Source organism: Podarcis tiliguerta (assembly GCF_965153285.1).
Source record: "Podarcis tiliguerta genome assembly, chromosome: 7".
Taxonomy (NCBI): Eukaryota; Metazoa; Chordata; class Lepidosauria; order Squamata; family Lacertidae; genus Podarcis; species Podarcis tiliguerta.
Genome location: NC_139540.1, coordinates 72,559,097 through 72,581,333, shown reverse-complemented (window position 1 = coordinate 72,581,333; position 22,237 = coordinate 72,559,097). Strand labels below are relative to the sequence as shown.

General features: G+C 43.6%; 1 protein-coding gene across 5 annotated transcripts in view; it reads right to left on the bottom strand.

Annotated features, from left to right (window-relative positions):
* Positions 1-22,237, bottom strand: part of CDH18 (cadherin 18) — a 621,618-nt gene that overhangs the window by 284,199 nt on the left and 315,182 nt on the right. The window contains exon 1 of one of the 5 annotated variants that reach the window (XM_083449421.1): positions 17,113-17,694. The exons of 3 other annotated variants lie outside the window; for them this stretch is intronic. The gene's annotated coding sequence lies outside the window, so the exon portion shown is untranslated. Of the gene's footprint in view, positions 1-17,112; positions 17,695-22,237 lie in introns of those variants that run through there. One more of the 5 variants, XM_083449422.1, reaches the window with a different exon arrangement.

Below are 22,237 nucleotides of genomic sequence, written 5' to 3'. Positions count from 1 at the left end.
CCACTCTCTTCTCCTCTCTACAAATGCCTTCAAAAACTGCAGAGTCACAAAACATTAAGTGGCATATTGTATAAATTCAAAGCGGTGTTACCAAAGGATCAAACCAAACAATGAATAAGAAAACAGAAAACAGCACAATAAAATAAAAGAATGCTATTTTCCCTCCTCCAATGACCCAATGCACCAGCCGCTATTAAACACACCAACCCATGATCAATGATCAAGGAATGCTTGGGGAAAACAAAGTTTTCAGAAGCGTCTTCAACCTTGTTAGGTCTGCAGGCACATTTGCACTCTGGAGAAATGGTTGTGGGCACCAAACACACACGGCGGCAACCCATGCAATTCGATACAACAGAATGCTTATTTCACGTCTGATTTTGACAAGGGAAGCAGAGAGAAGAGCGCTTGTGGGCACCACAGATAGCCTCTGTGGGCACATGTGCATCTGTGGGTGCCACACTGGCATCATAAAAACATGAAATAGATGACACATGGTGCCCTATTTTCGCCACTCTCCTAGAAAAGACTATCATTGAAAGCTGCTTGACAGGTAGATAAGCAGGCTTATAGACGTTGCTTGTGGCACCAACACCAAGGGCTACCCAGTTGCCGCTGACCTGTGACAGTGCCTTTTTGGTGGTAGTTCCCCGGTTGTGGAATGCCACCCCTAGTGAGACGTGCCTGTCTTCTTTATTATTCAATTTCAGGAGTAATTTGAAAACATCCCTTTTTACCCAGGCATTTGGCAGCTGCAGAATACTGTTCCTGACAACCTCAAGATTACTGGATAGAATGACTGTCTTTAGATGCTTTTCTCTAATTGAAATGTTTTCTTTTTAAAATAATGTTTTAATGGATTTAGATTTTTAAAATAATAATAATAATGTGGAACTGTTTGCAGTCCTGTGCTCCTTCAAGAAGAAGGGAGGGATACAAATTCAATAAATAAATATCCTGCAGGTACAATCCACACTTCTGCCAGTCATTCATTTGTCACATAAAAACCTAAAAAAAATAAAAAGAGGAGGAGGATTCTTCTAATACCTTGATACTATTTTTTTTTTTAGATGACATACATACATAAATAAATTCAATTTATTTAAGTAATTCCACTTTGGATCCGCGTAGGGAATGTCCTATTACGAGTTTCAATATATTTTTAGAGTTCTGAATATGATATAATCACTCTTTTGCTGCTATGTTGGCACATGCAAAAGAATATTTTATTGCAGTGGAGATCAATGGGAAACACTGTGGTAAACTTCAATAAACCACTGAGTGATGTAAATGTTTAGCTTAGCAGCTTGAGTACTTTTTTCATGCCATTTTGGGACACAAACAATTCAATTATACCAAAATATTATTGTTGATTTCACTCAGTGGTCTCTAGATGTCACTGTATTTCCCCCCCTTGATGATTGTGGTTCATCCTGGATGAAGCTGAAGTTTTTAAGAGCTGCATATAGATGTTATTCATTTCACATTACGGCATAAAATAAATCTGTGTAACTGTATTTCATATTCAATGTGAAGGATAGGCTTAATTTGCAATTTCTGCATGATGTACTTAATCAGCCTTGCTAATTATGAGACCTACTGAATTTTCCAGATCAGCAAAAATTGCCAATGTAGGGAGCTTTTAAATTGAGGATATTTCCTATTGACCATATTCCAAAGCCTCTTCTTTATCACTAATGCATAATGAAAGAAGGAGAAATATCAGTGTTTCAATAAAAAAAAAACACACCTCAGCATAGAGAAGTGTTGTGGGGCAGAGGAGTTTTAATAAAATTTAAGGGTGGGGAAATTCACAAGAAACAAGATGCAGCCATTCCCCCCCCCCCAACATTACAGCATTTGAACAGGAAGTGTTATGTAAAAAATGTCTCCAAAACATATCAAATCAAGGCTGTTCTCCCACATTGCCCTCCTCTCTCCTGCCATCTCTCTGACACATTCACACAAGCACTCTGCACCTCAGGCAGGTACAGTTCAGACCATCATGAGCACAAAGTATTCTTGCACACCGTCCTCCCTTTCCTGATTTGCTCAAACAATGCTGCGCCATGCAAATCAAGCAAACAATTTTAAATTTAATCCACAGACTAAAGTGGATTAGGAGGGGTTCCTTGTCAGTAGCAATAATTGTGGTTCGAGGACCCGATCCCCGCTTAGTGAAATGAAGACACAAGGACACGTAATATAAGGTTAATGGGGCAAGAAAAGGCCACAACTTTATTGATTACAGCAAGAGAAAAGGTATTGGCTTAGGCATTGGATCACGTGACTTGACTCCACCCACTCGGAGAGGGGTGAGTCTAAAAGGGGGGGTTTATTCATCAATAGGTGGAGCCCGTTGATGCTAATCCAACTATAAGCTCTCCCCTGATGTCACCGAGGGTCGTGTCATGGCCCCCCGCCACACAGGCATCGGACAGGATCCACGACCGCCGAATTCCTTTAACAGAATACCCAAAATTGAAGGCATAGGCGATGGCCACACCTAGCCCTTCTACCACCACAAACACATTCCAATGTCTAACCTACCCACCAATACCACGAAAGTTGTGACAGTTGCTACGAGGTAGGCGAAGAAACCACAAAGCCTAATGCCAAATGGATGAATTCCTACCAGGCCCCCTGGACAACCTGGGCGACCAACCTAAGGTCCATAGCAAGGCCAAAAGAGAAATTGAAACCCTGAGCTCTGATGGAGTGGAGGATGGGTGACTCGCGACGGGATAGTGAAAAGTGAGACTGTGTGGCTGGCAAAGCAACAAGTTGATCTGCTGTCCACGGCCCCTTCAAGCCGCCTGGCTGGGCGCTTGCCCGTGGGCGTGGTGCACCAGCCAGGTGAGTGGGTGGCAGGGGGCTAACGCCCCCTGCTTGAGGCGGAGATTGGATCCTGCCCACAACCCCTCCCCTCTTTGCAGGAGGAGAGTCTCTATCGTTTAACCTACTTGGACATGCTGGCAAACCGAGGCTTTAACAAAATGGAAAAGGAGGGAGGAATTCTGTATGGAGAGAAAAGTGCTCAAACCCCCAGGTTACCAATCAACAATGGTTTGGCCATGATAGCTAAACCAGGCTACTCAGAAGAAAGGGCCGGTATATACTGAGGATTTTATGCATAATTTGGTACCCATTTAGCTTCTTAATACCTAAAGCCTGGTAACCTGAGCAATGAGGAAACTTATACTGTATTCCAGAAGAGGACATTCTTACACATGTGGAGATAAAAAGAATGATGCAAATATTCTATAAACACTTGGGTGCACCTATCATGATCACAATGAAATCTCAAATTAATGAAGCCCTCAGGCTATCTTCAACTTGCATATTTGTGCCATTTGTAAACAGACTTAAAGGGGTTGTTGTTGTTGTTGTTTTGCACCCAACTGCAAACAAACAATGTTTAGCATACATTGCTTTAAAATGGCATTTATTAAAAAAAAAATAGAAGTAACTGTGAGCACAAATACTTTTGAAGACATCAGCCTTATTCGCACAAGTCACCCTTTGGATAAATCCCCGTAATTTTAAATGCCACCCACTTATGCACATATACAGAGACGTTGGGGAGTTTTTCACCGCAGGGCAGTTGCAACACTCATTAAAATATAATAAGCTCCACGATGAATAGAATAAACACTCATTACAAATTAATGAGAATAATTAGCATCTGAATCGTCCTGTGGAGCAAGACTCATTGGTTTTTATGAAGATCATGATATCCCCAGTCATGGTCCAAATGAATCAAAGTGTCAGATTGTATCCTAAAACAACACAAATAAAGAGCCCACAGATGCATTAACTGTTCCAGCGTTGTGCCAACCTCTGACCCGGCTGTCAATTAGGAGATGCACACTGGCACACCTATGTCTAAGCTAGACATTTTCAGGCTAGATAGCTTTCTCGAGAGCATGCATTATTTTGGCAGCTGGGAACAAAATCCAAATGTCCATTTTTCGATACATTCCAAAATAAATTACAAGAAGTGGTGCACTTTTAATAATATACACTGCAGCGGTAGCCCTTCTTCTTCTTCTTCTTCTTCTTCTTCTTCTTCTTCTTCTTCTTCTTCTTCTTCTTCTTCTTCTGGTATGGTAACTCCAGCAAAGTGAAAGAGCTACCTTTTTCTCTTTCATTCCCCAAAGGGATTTGGTCATTTGGCATCCGTCTATAGCGGTTCATTTAAAATTGACCTGGCAGCATCCATTCCACCTGGTTGCAGCCGAGGAAGAGAAGGGAAGCAGGGCTATTCATCTGCTCAGTGGAGAGACCAGCTGTTTTTGGACGATCCTTGTCTCCTTCAAATATCAACTGGCCACAACCCATTCCATCACGCCACAGCAGAGGGATAGATAAGAAGCTACCCTATCAGCTCTGCAGAGCGATCAGCTCCTTCTCTCCCTGAATTGCTTCCATTCCAGCTGGCCTGAACTACTGTGTAACTTAAATTGCAAGAATTGGTGGACAGATTTCTTTTCTTCTTCCCTTCTCATCCCTTTTTCCTTTAAGTGCGGTGCAGGCCTCCAAGCAAGCAGTAGCTTTTCTCTTAAAAAAGGATCTGACGTAAGTTGTTTTAGAAGCCTTTCTGGCTGAAAAGCAAGATTAAAATCCTTGTTTTCTACGTAATGGGTCACTATAGTTTCAAAAAATGATTTTAGTTGAAGTTCTTATGCTGTATGTTTAAATTTGTTCTATAGATTCTGTATGAACCTTGCCCCGGGACCAAATGGTGCATTATAGGTATTTTAAAAACATAAAGCTAGTGTGTGGAACTCGTTGGTAAGGGCTAGAGAAATAGGTGCTTCTGAGAGGGAGTAACATTTCTATAGTCTGGGAAAATCAGAGAATCATGTGGAATCCTAAAGGAACTGATAATAAAAATCCACTCAAAGGTTAACGGTGTATAAATATTTGTGCTAATTGTGGTCTGTTAAGCATCATGCAGTAATACTAGTGTGTTGACAAATGCTCAGTAATGCATTTTATTAAAAAGGCAAACAATCTCTGCTAATGTAGTGGTCGTGCTGTGAATGCGGCTGGCTATCCTTTTTAAAATGATCCCTCTGCAACTGACAAAGTTGTGTATTTGGTGATGGCTCCAGCATTCAGTACTTGGCTTGCTTCCTAGCTTGACGGTGCAGGAGAGAAATATGGGGCATCTTGTTAATAGTTATGAAAACTGCTCAATTCGATGGTCACTGGGTTGTCTGCAATGTACCAGTATGAGTGTTTAGAAGTGCATTGTTTAGACATTGTTTAGACATCAACACCAATGATACTGAAGAGCTCACCATTTATGAAAACAGGCAGGTGTAGACCAGACTTCCACACAGGTTGTTCTTCCCACCTGTGGAGACTGTAATTCAAAGTCTTGGAAGAGCAACAACAATCTAGGAAGCAAGTTCAATGCTGAACTATGGCACTATCACTGCGTATGTGGTCTAAACCACTGAGCCTCTTGGACTTGCTGATCAGAAGGTCAGTGGTTCAAATCCACGCGATGGGGTGAGCTCCCATTGCTCTGTCCCAGCTCCTGCCAACCTAGCAGTTCGAAAGCATGCCAGTGCAAATAGATAAACAGGTACTGCTGTGGTGAGAAGGTAAACAGAATTTCTGTGCACTCTGGCACTTGTCATGATCCTTTGTGTGCCAGTAGCGGTTTAGTCATGCTCACCACATGACCCGGAAAACTGTCTGTGGACAAACGCCGGCTCCCTTGGCCTGAAAGCAAGATGAGTTCCGCAACCCCATAGTCACCTTTGACTGGACTTAACAGTCCAGGGGTCCTTTACCTTTACCTGCAAAGCCATCTTTGAAATTATTTATCCAAGTCTGCAACACCATTCATAGCAGGATTAGTATAGCTTAGTTATCACAAACTGAAGATAAGGTGCCCACCACAAGAGGGGCTCACGGTATGGAATGCTGTCCCTTTGGAGAGAAGGCACTTTTCGACCTATGGAAAGTAAGCTTGTCAGGGAAATGGTTACGCTAGAATCCCTCTCCATGAAATCTGTGGAACAGGTTATCATTTTGTACTTGCTGACTCCCACCCAGCACTGTTCAGGAATTTTAGGAACAAAACACACACACAAATCAGTCCAGGTTTGAAATCAGTGGTTTTAAAAGATTCGGTTCATCATCTTGATTCAAAATGGCATCTAACTGTACTCAAATATAAAGAAAAATTTGTTCCCTGATTTCAAGAATCAGCATGCAAAAATTTGAGAAAGATTACATCATATTCTCACTCCAGTGTTAACTGAACACCAGGTGAGGTTATTTTCTAATAACACACAATATTAACTCTCTCACACACACTTTCACACAAGCACAGACACTTGTTTAGCCTTGTGGTGGTGGTTTTCTCTTTCTCCTCTCCCCTCCCCCCTTTTCTAAAGTGTTGGGCAGAGAGTCTAAGCCCCAGAATACTGAGCTTGACAAGATTTTGTGCTGAAAGGTCCAGTATTCCATTCTAGTTCTGCTAAGTGCAAATAGGGAGATGGAGGGAAGATTGGTTGGGGGAAGTGCTCTACTCCCCTAAACCCGGAGATTTGGGGTGGGGAGAGGGTGGTTGTCTTGTGATACGAACCTTCCAATAAACACTTCAAAACTGTAACAAATAAAAAGGAGGAAAAAGAAAATGCTTAGAAAGATAACAGTGCTTTTTTGGTGTGACTTACCTATTTAGGGTTAAATTAACAACAATGTACAGTTATTATATTACTTTGCACTTCTCTGACTCATATGGACAGCCTTTTAGAGTGTTATTTCACTCATAAAGGGAAAAGAATGGAGATATTTGTAACGTACATTGATCAGGGAAGTGAGGGAAGAAGAACAGCAGTCACCTAGAGAGTTAATGATAGCCTTTAAAGAAGTATCAGTTCCCTCAAGTAACAAGATATTCTTGCAGCATCTCAAGGCTGCTTAACAGCCCACTAAACAACTCATGTTTCTTTCCCTTCTTCAGCCTCTTTTTTTGTCCTCTCATCCCAGGCAAACACCCACCAGACAGAACCAAATATTTAGCACCCAATCTGTATTCCTAGGGCCAAGGTGTAATCTTGATCCTTGACTCTAGGAACCTCAAGTTGATGTCTACTCCCATCAGTACACTTTAGATGTGAACCTGTAGAAGACACAGCTAGATCTACCCATTATAAGACAATAGCACTGCCCTAACAACCACACCTTGATGATCACAATTGACCTTGACTCATAATTAAAACTCCTCCATATCCTTTGCATCTAGTCCATTTCACCATGTGGTTCTGGTTACTCCTGCCTGTGAGCTCTCCAAATCCTTGCAACCAATATCACATATTGCTCCTATTTAATTTCCAGTTAATAAAGAGTATGATTCAGTAACATGCTTGCTTAGCTACAGTACAGGAGACAACTGCTGAAGGCACTTCAGTGTTATTATTTATTAAATTTGTATTAGCAAGCTCTGTACTATCCCTGCAGCCTCTATGAGACATGGCTAGCAAACAGATGGTTTTAATAGAGGTAGGTAAAAAAACAAGGAAGCCTGCAGACATCCAAAGTGTAAAAGGTACATGATAAACAGTGTAAAGCATGAGTCTTCAAACCGGTTGCTCTGCCTGCCAATTCAATAGCATAGGTCTTCCTAGCACAGTCTGAACAACAATATCACAGTGCTTACTCTTATCCCAGACAGCAAACCACATTCACCCTCTGACTGCATTTCCCTATGTAATTCTTCAGGCTCTCTACATCTGGAAGGGCTGCTCCCTTCTCAAGGTCAGTCACGGGTCACACCAGGAGCTCCTGGGAAATGTTGGTCCTAGACTTAGCAGTCTCCCACTAGACACTCCTTGTTCTCTTGCTTAATAAATCCCTTTAGCTTCATTAACGGATGACGTTCTGACTCAAACACTGCGGTCTATTTTTCCCCTCTTGCACTCTTCCAGGAAGTCAGTGTATGGAGAAAAGATCGCCAATCACATTAGCTCATACCTTTGCCTTCATACAGTTTTGGGTGCTTTCTGATTTAGGGGAGAGTTTTGATCCCACAAGGAAAGGTGACATGGAAATTGGCTTCTGTGCCTACACTGCACTCCTAGACTAGCTCCCATGCATAAAGAGGAGAGCTGTATAAGCAACCTTCCCCTTCCCACATCTAGTACCCATAGGTTTTTATTCCAAAACTTTCCTCTAACTTTTTCTCCCAAAATGCACACCATCATGTGGAGGTTCCATTTAGGTAATTGTCACCCTGATGCTGAACTGTTGCTTTGGAGGTGAAAAGGGACCATTCAAAATCAAAATAGCATTCCTGGGGAAACTCCAATGTATGCAGGGGTATTTAACTGTTGAACTTTGCACACACACCCTCCAAAATTTGTTGAAATGCAAACTAAACGTGCATCCCTGCACATGGAGGAGGGGTATAGCATGGGACAACAGTTAAATGAGCCATTGATGTGCAAAAGGAGTGAAAGGAGTGAGCGGGTGCTGCTCTGAAGATTCCCGGGAATTGCGACACGTGGGAAGAAGATAGAGGAAAGGAGGAAGGTTAAGCTGATGTGGAAAAGTAAAGGAAAATACAGACGCACAGAGTGGGACTCTCAGCCAAAGAGAAAGGCAGCAGGCATACAAAACAGGAAGAGGTGTAAGGGCAAAACAGAGGAACACATAAATCCCTTAACTTGCAATCTTCTGCCTACTTACCTGGGAGTAAGTCCTACAAAACTCAGTGGGTCTTACCTCTGAGTAAGTATGTCTACCCAGACCAAGTCTCATTGTGTTTAATGGGTCAACCTAGGCTTTGGTTTAGGGTTCAGGGCTCTTGTGCCTTTAACTGTGGTATAAAAGGTAAAGGGACCCCTGACCATTAGGTCCAGTCGTGGCTGACTCTGGGGTTGCAGCGCTCATCTCGCTTTATTGGTCGAGAGAGCCAGCGTACAGCTTCCGGGTCATGTGGCCAGCATGACTAAGCCGCTTCTGGCGAACCAGAGCAGCGTACGGAAAAGCCGTTTACCTTCCCGCCGGAGCGGTACCTATTTATCTACTCGCACTTTGACGTGCTTTCAAACTGCTAGGTTGGCAGGAGCAGGAACCAGGCAACGGGAGCTCACCCCGTCGCAGGGATTCGAACCTCTGACCTTCTGATCAGCAAGCCTTAGGCTCTGTGGTTTAACCCACAGCGCCACCCACGTCCCTAACTGTGGTATAGTAGGCAGAAATTCAACAAGTCTTTCCTAGTTTGGAAATGATTTTTTGGCAAAAAAATAACTTCACTATGACTGTACCATTATTATTATTATTATTATTATTATTATTATTATTATTATTATTATTATTAAAATTAAAATTTCTACACCGCCCTTCATCCAAGGATCACATGGCGGTTTACAATATTAGTTGAGATTCTTGCATTGCAGGGGGTTGGACTAGATGACCCCCAGGATCCCTTCCAATTCTACCATTCTGCAATTCTGTGACTGAAAATGACATGTAAAACAAAAGCCACAGAGACGTTTGACGAAAGTACTGCCATTCCAACTATGCACCAGGAAATAAAATATTTGAATCATAAAGCAAGAATAATGATTCAGAGATCTGCAGAGCATGTTGACTCAGAAGGAATTCTTGCTGTGTTCAGTGGGGTTGATTCAAGGGTAAGCATGCAATATACCACAGACAAAATAACCCCAATTGAACATAATGGGCCTACTTTACTTCTAAGTAAATATACAGTACACAGGACTGAACTGTTAATCTCTGTAACAGTATCTAAAAAAAGTAGATACTGCTTGAAGGTGGATGATACATGTCTTTTCTGGGCTGCTGCTCAGATGCCTGTAGATTATTTCACCACCCTATAAAAGCCAGGCTTTTAGACTTGCCAAGAGTCAGCACTTCAGGTTGCTAATGCTATATATCACTGTTAAAAATACCTTAGTCTAGTCAAACAAAATTTCTCTCATCACTGAAGAAATCATGGAAACACTTGTCTGGGGATGTACTGGAGTTCTTCATGTTCATCTCCACATGGAAACATTTCAGTACAACAGGAAAACACAACACAACCAAACAGCTCTACAACCTGCTTAGAAGAAGCTAAGTATTTAGCTCATTCTAGTAAACACGGAACTCAGTTATCACAGATGAAATGCACTTCAGGTTGCAACTGTTGGACCTAGACTTATTCATACTGCAAGAAAGACCACAGACATCAATTGGACTAAAGTTAAGTGTGCAATGGTGATGCAATTGACTACAACAAGTCTGTTCTAGGCATGGAATGGAAGACTTTGTTCGACCCATAATCTTTAATATTAATAATAATAATGTTAAAATAAAATGGGGGCAAATGAGTGAGGAGGGCAAACAGAAGGACTGAGGAAAGAATAGCTGGAAGGTACCAGGAGCAGCTTAGTCATGCTGGCCACATGACCTGGAAGCTGTACACCAGCTCCCTCGGCCAATAAAGCAAGATGAGCACCACAACCCCAGAGTTGGTCACGACTAGACCTAATGGTCAGGGGTCCCTTTACCTTTTTACAGTAGCTTGACAATTTTCTGCTGAGTCACCAATAGTGAAATAGTGTTTTACTGTGTTTTTAATATTATGTTGTGAGCCGCCCAAAGTGGATGGAGCAACCCAGTCAGATGGGTGGCATATTATTATTATTATTATTATTATTATTATTAGCCTCAGCCCAGTATACATGAAGGAACGTCTCCAGCCCCATCGTTCTACCTGGACACTGAGATACAGGGCCGAGGGCCTTCTGACGGTTCCCTCACTGCAAGAAGCCAAGTTACAGGGAAGCAGGCAGAGGGCCTTCTCGGTAGTGGCGCCTACCCTGTGGAACACCCTCCCATCCGATGTCAAAGAGATAAACAACTACCTGACTTTTAGAAGACATCTGAAGGCAGCCCTGTTTAGGGAATTTTTTAATGCTTTTAATATTCTGTTGGAAGCTGCCCAGCATAGCTGGGGATACCCAGCCAGATGGGTGGGGTACAAATAATTTGTTGTTGTTGTTGTTGTTGTTGTTGTTGTTGTTGTTGTTGTTATTTTGGGTCTCCAGTTGATCTGGCAACCCTAAAGAAGGGTGATAATATGCTGTATTGTATACAAAATCTTAAGCATGTTCCCCTCCCCACTATTTGTATACTCTCACTTTCAGCTGTTTCTTTATTTAAATGTTTAAAAATTAATAGAGTGAAACCATTAAATGCTGCAATCCTGTACACACTCGCTGAGAAGTCTTATTTTGCTCAATGGGGCTTCCTTCCAAGTAGACATGAATATGATTGCATTAGCACATCATATATTTTCTTCTCTACAAGGCAACTTGCTTACAGGCTGTTCACCCTGAAACCAATTTGCCAGCTGGTCTACCAAATGAAATTTGGGGCAAGAACTCCAGCGTTCTATAAAGTGCCTCTCCTGCTTTGTTTATACTACTAATTGTCCAGCTCCCAGAGTACTAGAACTATCATACTAGGATCTTGGAAGAAGAAGAAGAGTTTGGATTTGATATCCCACCTTTCACTCCCTTTAAGGAGTCTCAAAGCGGCTAACATTCTCCTTTCCCTTCCTCCCCCACAACAAACACTCTGTGAGGTGAGTGGGGCTGTGAGACTTCAAGGAAGGGTGACTGGCCCAAGGTCACCCAGCAGCTGCATGTGGAGGAGCGGGGAATCGAACCCGGTTCCCCAGATTACGAGACTACCGCTCTTAACCACTACACCACACTGGAGGTGTGGGTTCAAATCCATACTCACACTGGAGCTCACTGGGACAGTCACATCTTTCAGCCTAAATCACCCACCCCACAGAGTTGCTGTAAGGATAAAATGGGGGGGGGGGGGAGAACCACAAGTGCCACCTTGAGATCTTTGGGGGAAAAATGTGGGGTAAAAAATTATCATCAACATCATTTATACAATTTATAGAACTGGAGATTAGAGGGGGGAAACAGTGAGGTAGACAAAAGATATGTTTATTGATTCAACACATTTTGGGCCCTACTGATCCTTCCTCAGGGAATTTCAGATAAATAGATGTGTTGCCTCTTTTTTTCTTATGCTTACACTTCCAGTTCCTTTTGGTGGTATTTTGTTATAATTTACAGGCCACCAAATGTTCCAAACAAAACAAAACAAATATTTGAATTTGTACCGGACCTGGGAGTGCATCTTATAATGAAGATCTCTCACAAAAGGCAACTCTTCAAGCACCACAAAAGGAGCAAAGGGTGAGAAGTTAATCCTTTACTCTCATCTTGAATCTGCATTCCTGCAGAAGCAGACACTGCTTCCTCCATCTCTTGAAGTGGTCTCTAGTTCACAAATGACTATGCTATAATAAGGTGCCACAAGACCCTATGCCGTTTCTGCTAAAACAGACTAATAGGGCTGTCCCTCTGGGAATGGATACCTGCCTTTTGTCTCTGATTGGCTTGGCCTTGCACTTCCTTGACATGACTTTGGCATGACTTTATGACAGGCAGACCCTGACACCTCATTTTTGGACACAGACTCCCATTTCCAATTCAATCCAGAGAGAAATCAAATTCCTTCCTTTCTTTGTTGTTGGCAATTTGGTTTTGGACCAGCCATATGTGCTTGGAGGAAGAGGATCAGGAGAGGTGTCCATGCCTCTTGGCTCTGGGAATGTGAATCCTGGCATACAAATTGACTTTTGCCTGAAACAACCTGTTAACTGTAAGCAAGCTTTCCTGTTGCTGTTATTACCACAATAGGAGACAGGAAGCAATGAGGCTAGAATAGATTAATAATAATAATAATAATAATAATAATAATAATAAAATAATAAATTTTTATTTATATCCCACCCTCCCCAGCTGAAGCCAGGCTCAGAGTGGCTAACAACAGTAAAATAATACAGCATTTTAAAATCAATTCATTATAAAATCAGTTCAAATCAAATTAATGGCAACCATTGGGCTAGAGTTCTGTGAAGAATTACCAAAGGAAGGGGTCAGGCTGTGCCTTTGCCAAAGGCCTGGTGGAACAGCTCTGTCTTGCAGGCCCTGCAGAAAGATGTCAAGTCCCACAGGGCCCTAGTTCCTTGTGATAGAGCATTCCACCAGATCGGAGCCACAGCCGAAAAAGCCCTGGCTCTGGTTGAGGCCAGCCTAACCTCTCTGTGGCCCAGGACCTCCAAGATGTTTTTGTTTGAAGACCGTACACTTTAAATCAAGGGTGGCTAATCTGTGGGCCTCCAAATGGTGTTGGACCCCCAACTCCCAACAACCTCAGCCAACTCAAAAGTGAGGACAGTCCAGCACCATCTGGTTAAAAACTCTAACATCAAATTTGATGACATTCAGCTAAACTCCTTTGATATTTCTGCTTCATCTTGAATAAATTTGCTTTATTACATCAACAATTTTGACAGTGCTCAGCTTTTAGGGGTGCATTCCCTGTTCCCCAGTAGGCAGTCAGATCAGTTCAGCAAAAGGAAAGAAGGGGAGAATCCTACAGTTGCCACTTAAATATCACCTAAGTGATGTATCTACTTGCCTTATGTATTTAAATCAACATCACGGGCCCCACTATGTCTCCTCCAATCATCTGAGATGCACTTGAAAAACAAAGGACAGGGCTTTTTGGGGAATGGCATCCAGACACCAAGGGGGATCGCATTCCCTACAATTGTCGCTATTTCCCAAGGATAGTCGCGGAATTACAAAAGCCATCCCCACTTCTGATTGGATCCCAGAATGTCCCTATTTCCCCTGCCAGTACTGCCACTGCCAATCTCGGGGAGGGGGAGGAGCCGGTGCTTGTCCCGAGTGATGCTGGTGGCTGTGGGTGAACATCCTGTTGCCTCTCCATAGTCACCACTGCTGGTCCGCTCCTTTGGCCAGTTCGCAGCGGCTGCTGGAGAGCAGGTGAGGAGGAAGAGGAGAGGTGCAGGAAGAGGGCAGGGCTGCCCTAGCAAGGAGTCTTGATTTCAAAACAACAACAACAACAAAAACCATATTGTTTTGTGTGTCCAGGTCTAATCTTGCCCCTTTCTAAATTTCATTTATTGGCATGTGCTTTTCTTTTTGTAAATCTACCAAAGAATCAAATAACATTCGAATCAAGGGGTTTTCTCAGTGTATCCTGTGTCTTGTTGGTGCAGCCATAATGGAAATGCTCTGTGGAGTGGTGGGGGTGGGGTGGGGGGAGGGTCGAGGAGGGTCACTTGCAGGGAAAGTGATAAATGTCCTTATTTTCCTTTGAGGAATGTTGGAGGGTACAAGATCTACCCAGATTTTTCACTGCTTGCATTTCCGTGCACAACGAAAGACCAGGCTGTTTCATCAGGCATCTGAGTTACGTCTAATAACTCAACGTACCGGTCTGCTTTTTGGTATCTTTATTAACTTGGTGTATGTACATTTTCTCAATTTGGTATTTTTAGGAGCGATTATGACATTGTCAACCTCCATAAAGGGTTTTTTTTGGGGGGAGGGGGGTAAAAAAAGAAGGGCAGAAATATTTTGGCAAGTAATAATAATAATGCAAATTCAGACTTGGCTTTATGCAAAAGCCTGGTGATAACCAGAGCCAAATATCTATTAAAAGATACTTCGTTTAGCAAAGTCTATGAAAATTACCAGTATCCAGTCACTAAGCTGCCACAACATTGATCTCTTTAAAATAATAAAAAATGTCAATTCTTTACTGAAGGCGACTGAAAATTTAATAAGATCTAGGAATTTAAAACATTTCACCCATTTTGAGTGAAGCATCTCTCTCTCCTTCCCCGGCGACACATAATAAATTCCCCATACATTATAATAATTGACGTGATTTCCTGTTATATACAAGTCAAGCTATCCTAAAATGCTTGTCACAATACTTTAATGAAATCACCGCCCATGTAAAAGTAGCAAACAGTGCACATTATATACCTGGAGAATATTATGTACTGGTACCTTCATTCTGAGCAGTAGGGCTGGATTCAACTAACTGGGTGCGCTAGCAGAGACCCATAGAGAAACGCTGGCGCTGAAGGTACTATTGTAATAGTGTGATATTGAATCCGTCCTATGAATAATAAAATGCTGTTGTGAAGAAATAAGCAAAAACCCTGTGAAAAGTTTACAAAGAGCTTTAAATCACATCTATTTTCATATCTAATCATTAGTAATCCCATAGACTTCCGTGAGACTTGATCGCAGGTTATAGGATTACAGCCTTGATGGGTGGTGAAAAGAAAATGAAACTATGAGCTGCACAGCACCCCCTGTGGCCACCACTGACATAACAAGTCATTTTTTCTCTGGCATAGTCTCGACAATCTCCTATGTAGTAAACAAACAGGAAACTAAAGACTGATTCATACAGTTTGATCATGTAGTCCAACTGCCTGCAATGTAGGGATATGCAGCTGTCCCATACGGGTATTGAACCTACAACCTTGGCATTACCAGCACCACACTCTAAGTGACTGAGCTGTCCAGGCTGATCACTGAGGAATTCCTGTTCGGATCACCAACATTTTGAAAACACTTGCCTCCACAAAATTATTACTGCATATTACATCACACACTCCTATATTTCTAAGGGGGGGGGGACTCCAAAAGCTTAGCATGCCTTACACAAAATGAAGGTAGGATTAACTCCCTGGACCCTCCTAAAACACCCCTCTAAAATGTTTATTGTAATATAGTGCCAGATGCAAAGAGGCTGGTAGGATTTATGGTTATCTTACTAAATTTGTATTCAGGCCTCCTAAAAATGAGTACAGTGCCTGTATTCAATCAGCTCCGCACCTCTGTACAGCAACTCAGATTACTTATTGACTTTAAGACATGACATTATTATTACTGCTACTACTACATACACTGATTAAAGAAGAAAGATTGCAAAGAGAACATTTCTTCACATAAAGGACACAGCCAGTCAAAGCTGAGCATCATTTACTTTAACTGCTTTCAGCAGGAGCATTATACACTTGCTTAACACTCGCCCACTGAAATCATTGGCACTTACGCTTAACTTGACTGGGTTGCACCTATAGTTTGCCTTCAGCCTATAAAAGCTTAATCCTTGTCATTGTACTCAGTCTTTTTAAAAAAAAAATGGAGGGGAAGGAGGCTGGGACAGTTTTGTTTTAAATTACCTGACAGCTGTAGGCATTAATGATATACATGTATATATGTGTGCATACCATGTATGTATATTCAGAAAACGGGGGGGGGGGTGCATGTGTGCTCTTTGCTACACTGTCTGCTGCAGATCCTAATTCAAAGTCTTCAAGCGAAATTATTATTATTATCTGCAAAATACTTTAATGATAATAATAATGTATTTTATTTTTCAAATGTCTGCCTTGCAGTGCTGAACGGCTGTTTATTTTGCCTTGTTATCTGGAGGAGCTCATTTGCCCCTTTGACAGGCCACAACAAGCACTCACACGCAAATGAAGATGCAATGGGACCATATTTCCAAAGCGTTAATTAGCAAAAGATCGTCTTATTTCCTCCTCCCCCTCCCTCGACTGTTTTCACCCAGAGTCTCCGAACTGTTTCCATGTGCAAAAACTGCAGCTCTCAAGGAATGCTTCATGATCACTAAGCAGCCAAACCCGTCCCCCCCCCCATCTTGTTGATATCTTCCTTTACTGAGTGAAAAATGGGGGCAAGCTTTGAACCGTGCCTCCATCCCACTGCACCCCAGTGCCCTCTGCTACACAAAGTCAAAGAGAGAAAGTTTACCCTTTTAAAGCGTTAAGGAAAAGCAGCTCTGCTCCTCTCAGCTATCTGCTTTCCCTGCACCCCCCCCCGCTCTTTTTCTTTCCAAGGGCTGAAACAGCAGGTAATGTTTCAAGATCAGCACATGGGCAACGGGGAAGAAGGCTCGCTCTTGAGGAGAAGCGATTGCGTTTCAATCCGCCTCTCAAGTCGACATGCAGAGCCGTCCTCGCGACTGGAAACCAGCTCACGCTACAGAGGAGCGCGCACAGATCTGTGTCGGACCAGAATGTGATCCCCTCCAAATGCGTGCATTTGCCCACGCTGTAGGGGAGCAGCAGAACCATCAGCGAGATTGCCATTCCCTAGGAGAATACATACATTATATATACATACACACCTGCACACACCACCCCGTGTCTTCTTTTCTCTCTCTCCTTTAAAACAGAGCTTTCACTGCACATAATCTGGGCTAAGCAGGCGCGCGCAGCAAGAGAAGAGCATCGCATGAACTGGGAAAGGCTCAGCCGGCAGAAAGAAGAGGAAAAATAATAATAAAAAAAACTTGAAGGCAACCATCAGAGACAGCGATGCGAAATAGAAGTCTAATACACCTCTTCCTAAAAGCTAGGCTATCTCTGGCTTAGGAGGACGGAATTAGCAGCAGCCTCCCATTCGTTCTGCCCGTAAGAATACTGCACAGATTTGATTTGATTTCTTTAAAGGGGTCAGTTCGTTTCAAGCCTTACCTTAGCTGACTTGCCCTAACTGGTGACAGGGAACTTTAATGGAAAGAAGAGACGCATTGAAATAAAATAAAAGAGGGGGGTATATCCTTAGGGCACAGCTGCTCCCAGTCCAGAGAGAAAGAGAAAAAGAGAGAGAGGGGAAAAAAGAGGCGCACAGGATTCCAGCTATGTGTTATCTCCAAAGCTCCAGCTCATATGCCAGCTCTGCTTTCCGCAGCTCGGGAAAGCGCCGCTGATTGGCTGCCGCCGCCCGTCTACTTGATCCTCCGCTTTCCTCCTCCTCCCCCTCCCCGTCCCCATCCCTGCTTCTTAGGACCGGGCGTCTTCTACAGGAGGATGCACGCAACGGAGGGATCGCTCCCCACCCGGCCACCCCTTCCTGAGCTTCTCGCAAACGAAGTCCTTCGCCAATGAGACAGCATGAATAAACAGTTTCCACAGCCAAGGAGGTTTTGCTCAGCAAAAGGGAGGGGAAGAGGGGAAGGAAGCCAGGCTTAAGGAGAACTAGAATATAAGGGGGAGCCCCCCCCCCCCCGCAATGTGGGCACTAAAGGCCTGAAAACTGGCAACAAATGTTCATTATTTGGCACTGGCTCGCTCCGTAGTCAGAGAGTGGACTTTGGTAATATGTTGCCCCAAGCAAGGACAAAATCAATCTCTCCTAAATATTTCTTATTTTCACAATAATTCATTTTGGTAGTACAGTGGTACCTCGGGTTACAGATGCTTCAGGTTACAGACACTTCAGGTTACAGACTCCGCTAACCCAGAAATAGTACCTCGGGTTAAGAACTTTGCTTCAGGATGAGAACAGAAATCGCACGGCGGCAGCGGGAGGTCCCATAAGCTAAAGTGGTACCTCAGGTTAAGAACAGACCTCCAGAACGAATTAAGTTCTTAACCCGAGGTACCACTGTACAATTGCCAATTATGGATCTTCTCAGTATGTACCTGCATAAATATAGGGTTTTATTATTTATTTATTTATTATTAATATTTGTAATATTTTGCTTTCCCTTGGCTTGGCACCCTGTGTGGGGGGAACCACATGCCCCCATACCCCCCAACATTTCTCTCCATCCTCTCCAGCATTTCTCCGATGAAAATAGAGACGTCATAGAGAAAAGTGGGACATTTGGGGATCAAATCAGAAACTGGGACAACTTATGTAAATCTGGGACTGCCCCTGGAAAATAGGAACACTTGGGTGGTCTGGACAGTCCTAAATCCTGCACTGCCAAAGTGATCCACAAAAGATCAAAGGTTTTTTTGGTGGGGGAGAGGGCAAGAGAGGAAAAGTATTAGATTGTTCATGTTCTGGGCAGCTCCACCACTTCAGGAGAAAAACTAGGCCTTGCCTCCATCACCAGGGTTGGTCCTCCATGTTTACCCCTCCCCCCAAAAAAAATGCCTCCTTTTCTATTCTACATACTTTTGAAGTGGCTTATATAATGAAAACATAGCAATTATATCAAGAATTACTGAAACCAGCAGCAATAACTAAAGCAGTGTACAACAGAAGAAAATGTTTTTGCAGGGGAAATGGAGCAGTAAAATCCCTGAAGAACGACAAAAACTACTACTTATCATTATCATCATCTTTCATTTTTACCAGCTGCAACAAGGACATGGAGCTCAGTGCCAGGGAAGTCCTCCTTGAAGAGAGCATTCCACAATGCGGTGCCACAAATAGGGGGGGCAGTCACCTGTCTCTCCCTGCTTAGGGTTGATCCCAAATGCCCCCTCACATTTTTGTCACCCTCTATACAGTGCAGGGGGGGGGGGAGAGCGGGTGGCGCTGTGGGTTAAACCACAGAGCCTAGGACTTGTCGATCAGAAGGTCAGTGGTTTGAATCCCCACGATGGTCCTGCTCCTGCCAACCTAGCAGTTCAAAAGCATGTCAAAGTGCAAGTAGATAAATAGGTACCACTCTGGCGGGAAGGTAAACGGTGTTTCCGTGCACTGCTCTGGTTCGCCAGAAGCTTAGTCATACTGGCCACATGACCCGGAGGCTGTACGCCGGCTCCCTCGGCCAATAAAACGAGATGAGCGCCACAACCCCAGAGTCGGCCACGACTGGACCAGATGGTCAGGGGTCCCTTTACCTTTACCTATGCAGTGCAGGGGACATTTCAGCAATTTTTATTGGGAGGAGGGGCACAAGGAAGCAAAAGGTTTCTTTTACAGAAGCACGTCCTGCAACATCATGGCATAGTGTTGCACAGAAAAGGGCTTCCCCCTCTTCTTTTTTGAGAGGGGAGGGGATGGCAGCCAACAAGGGAAGGTGTGCTACTGCCACAGCTCACCCCTAAACACAGGTGGCAGAGAAAGCAGTTCTGCATCCTTTTTCATCCCTGAACCCACCCAGGCCAAATTTGACCCCAACACTATACCTGCCTTCTCTCCAAAGGTAAGAGGGAAAAGGCAGCCAATACAGTGGTACCTCGGGTTGCATACACTTTAGGTTACATACACTTCAGGTTACAGACTACGCTAACCCAGAAATATTACCTCAGGTTAAGAACTTTGCTTCAGGATGAGAACAGAAATTGTGCAGCGGTGGCACAGCAGCAGCACAGCAGCGGCAGGAGGCCCCATTAGCTAAAGTGGTGCTTCAGGTTAAGAACAGTTTCAGGTTAAGAACAGACCTCCAGAATGAATTAAGTTCTTAACCTAAGGTACCACTGTATTTGGGCAGTTCATCCGAGGCAAGCAGATCTTAAAGCCCAGGCATGACAATACAGATAACCCGGTCCAAGTTTGTGCAGTGCTTTCTAATATACGCCCCCCCCCCAAAAAAAAATAATGCGACTCAGTTGCATATAGACAACCAATGCAAGTTCTTCAGAACCAGTGTTGCATAGTTCCAGCCAGCTGAACCAACCACTACCCTGGTAGTTGAATTCTGCAGAAACTGAAGCTTCTGAATTTCCATTAATGGTAACCCTGTGTAGACCACATTGTGGTAATAAAGGCATGAAGTTACCAGAACATGAATTATTGTGATCAAGCTATATCTGACCAGGAAAGAGCATAGCTAGGAAACAGATGAAGCTGAAAATAAGCACCCCTTTCTACTTGGACCAGCAATGAAATATTGCATCAAGGAGTACCCTCAGAGTACCCACCTGCTCCTCACCCACCTAGTTAGTTCCTAGACTCAAGAAGCACCAGCCTGCAGCACCTCTGTATTGTCAGAAATCATCTTCGGTTTACTGCTCCTCAACCAGCCTACCACTGCCTCTAGACAACAGTCCAGCACCAGGACAATCTCCCTGAGCCACATGACTGGGAGAAACAGAGCTGGGTGTCATCTGTATTACTGGTGACACACAGCCCCTTCTCCAACTGCACCACAGAGACCATGCCCCCTCAGTTTGGGTGGGGTGACTGATGGGCAGTGGTCAGTACACCAGCAAAATCCCCATGCTGTCCCTCTGATCCATCACATTAGAACAACCCTCTGTGGTGACTGGTGAGATGGAATCCCTATAGAAAACACAACATCCCCTGGCTCTTCAACCTCTGTTGGTACCGGAGGGATAAAACTGAATCAGATCTATTCCAATCAGCTCACCCACCTAGTCCTTAGTATTGCACACCAGGTGAACCTGCTCATCCACAACTCATGAATGAGTGATGACTTGTCATATATCCATTTGGGATTCAACAATGGCACCACAAGACTGGAAAGCTAGTTGGCAGAGCAACCCAGTGACACTATCAGAACCCTAAAACTGAGCTCCTAATTCTTTTGAGGGTGTGCAGCCCCGTCTACAACAGATTAAACTCCTTCCCAAAGTGTATCCCGCCTGCTTCTACAGCAGTTTGGCATCCAAGTGTAACCAGGCCATTGCAAGGGAGTGTTGTCAGACCATCTGCTTCATCAAAGGAGAGCAAAAAATTGCTGAAAAGGCAAGTGTGGTTCTTGGAGTGTAAAAACGTACATTTCTGTTCTGCATTTGTTGACTGTTCGTAGGCAGGGACATAGTTGGCTCATTGAGTTTAGCACTAACTAACTAGACCAGCCAGTGGAAAATGACTGGCACTGGTTCTCAAGGGTTTCAGACAAGAGTATTTGTGAGTCGAAGTCCCGCTCCTCACTTTGTGATGAAATAAGACACATGGAGACAAGTATTTTAGGTTAATGGGCTAAAAAAGGCCACAACTTTATTGGTTACAGAATGTGAGTGGTACAGTGGTACCTTGGGTTACAGACGCTTCAGGTTCCAGGCGCTTCAGGATACAGACTCCACTAACCCAGAAATAGTACCTCGGGTTAAGAACTTTTTTTCAGGATGAGAACAGAAATCGTGTGGCCGCAGGAGGCCCCATTAGCTAAAGTGGTGCTTCAGGTTAAGAAGAGTTTCAGGTTAAGAACGGACCTCCAGAACGAATTAAGTTCTTAACCCAAGGTACCACTGTATTGGCTTAGGTACTGGATCCGAACAGACTATACTTGACTTCTGTCTGCTCTGCAGGGAATCACACAAGGGTTAACAATCTGTAGGGGGAGCTTGTTGATGCAAATCAACTGAAAGCTTTCCACTAGAGTCACCAGAGGGTATTGCCATGGCCCTAGGCACCACCTGGGCATCGGACAGGAACCACAACCACCGGATTCCTTTAATGGAATACCCTTCAAGGAGAGGGATAGGTGATGGCCACAACCTCCCCTCCAACACACAACACATTTTTCGATGCCTAACCACCACCCGATCCAAAAAGGATCACCGTCAAATACCCTCACAGCTGCAACCAATTTCTAATGCCCT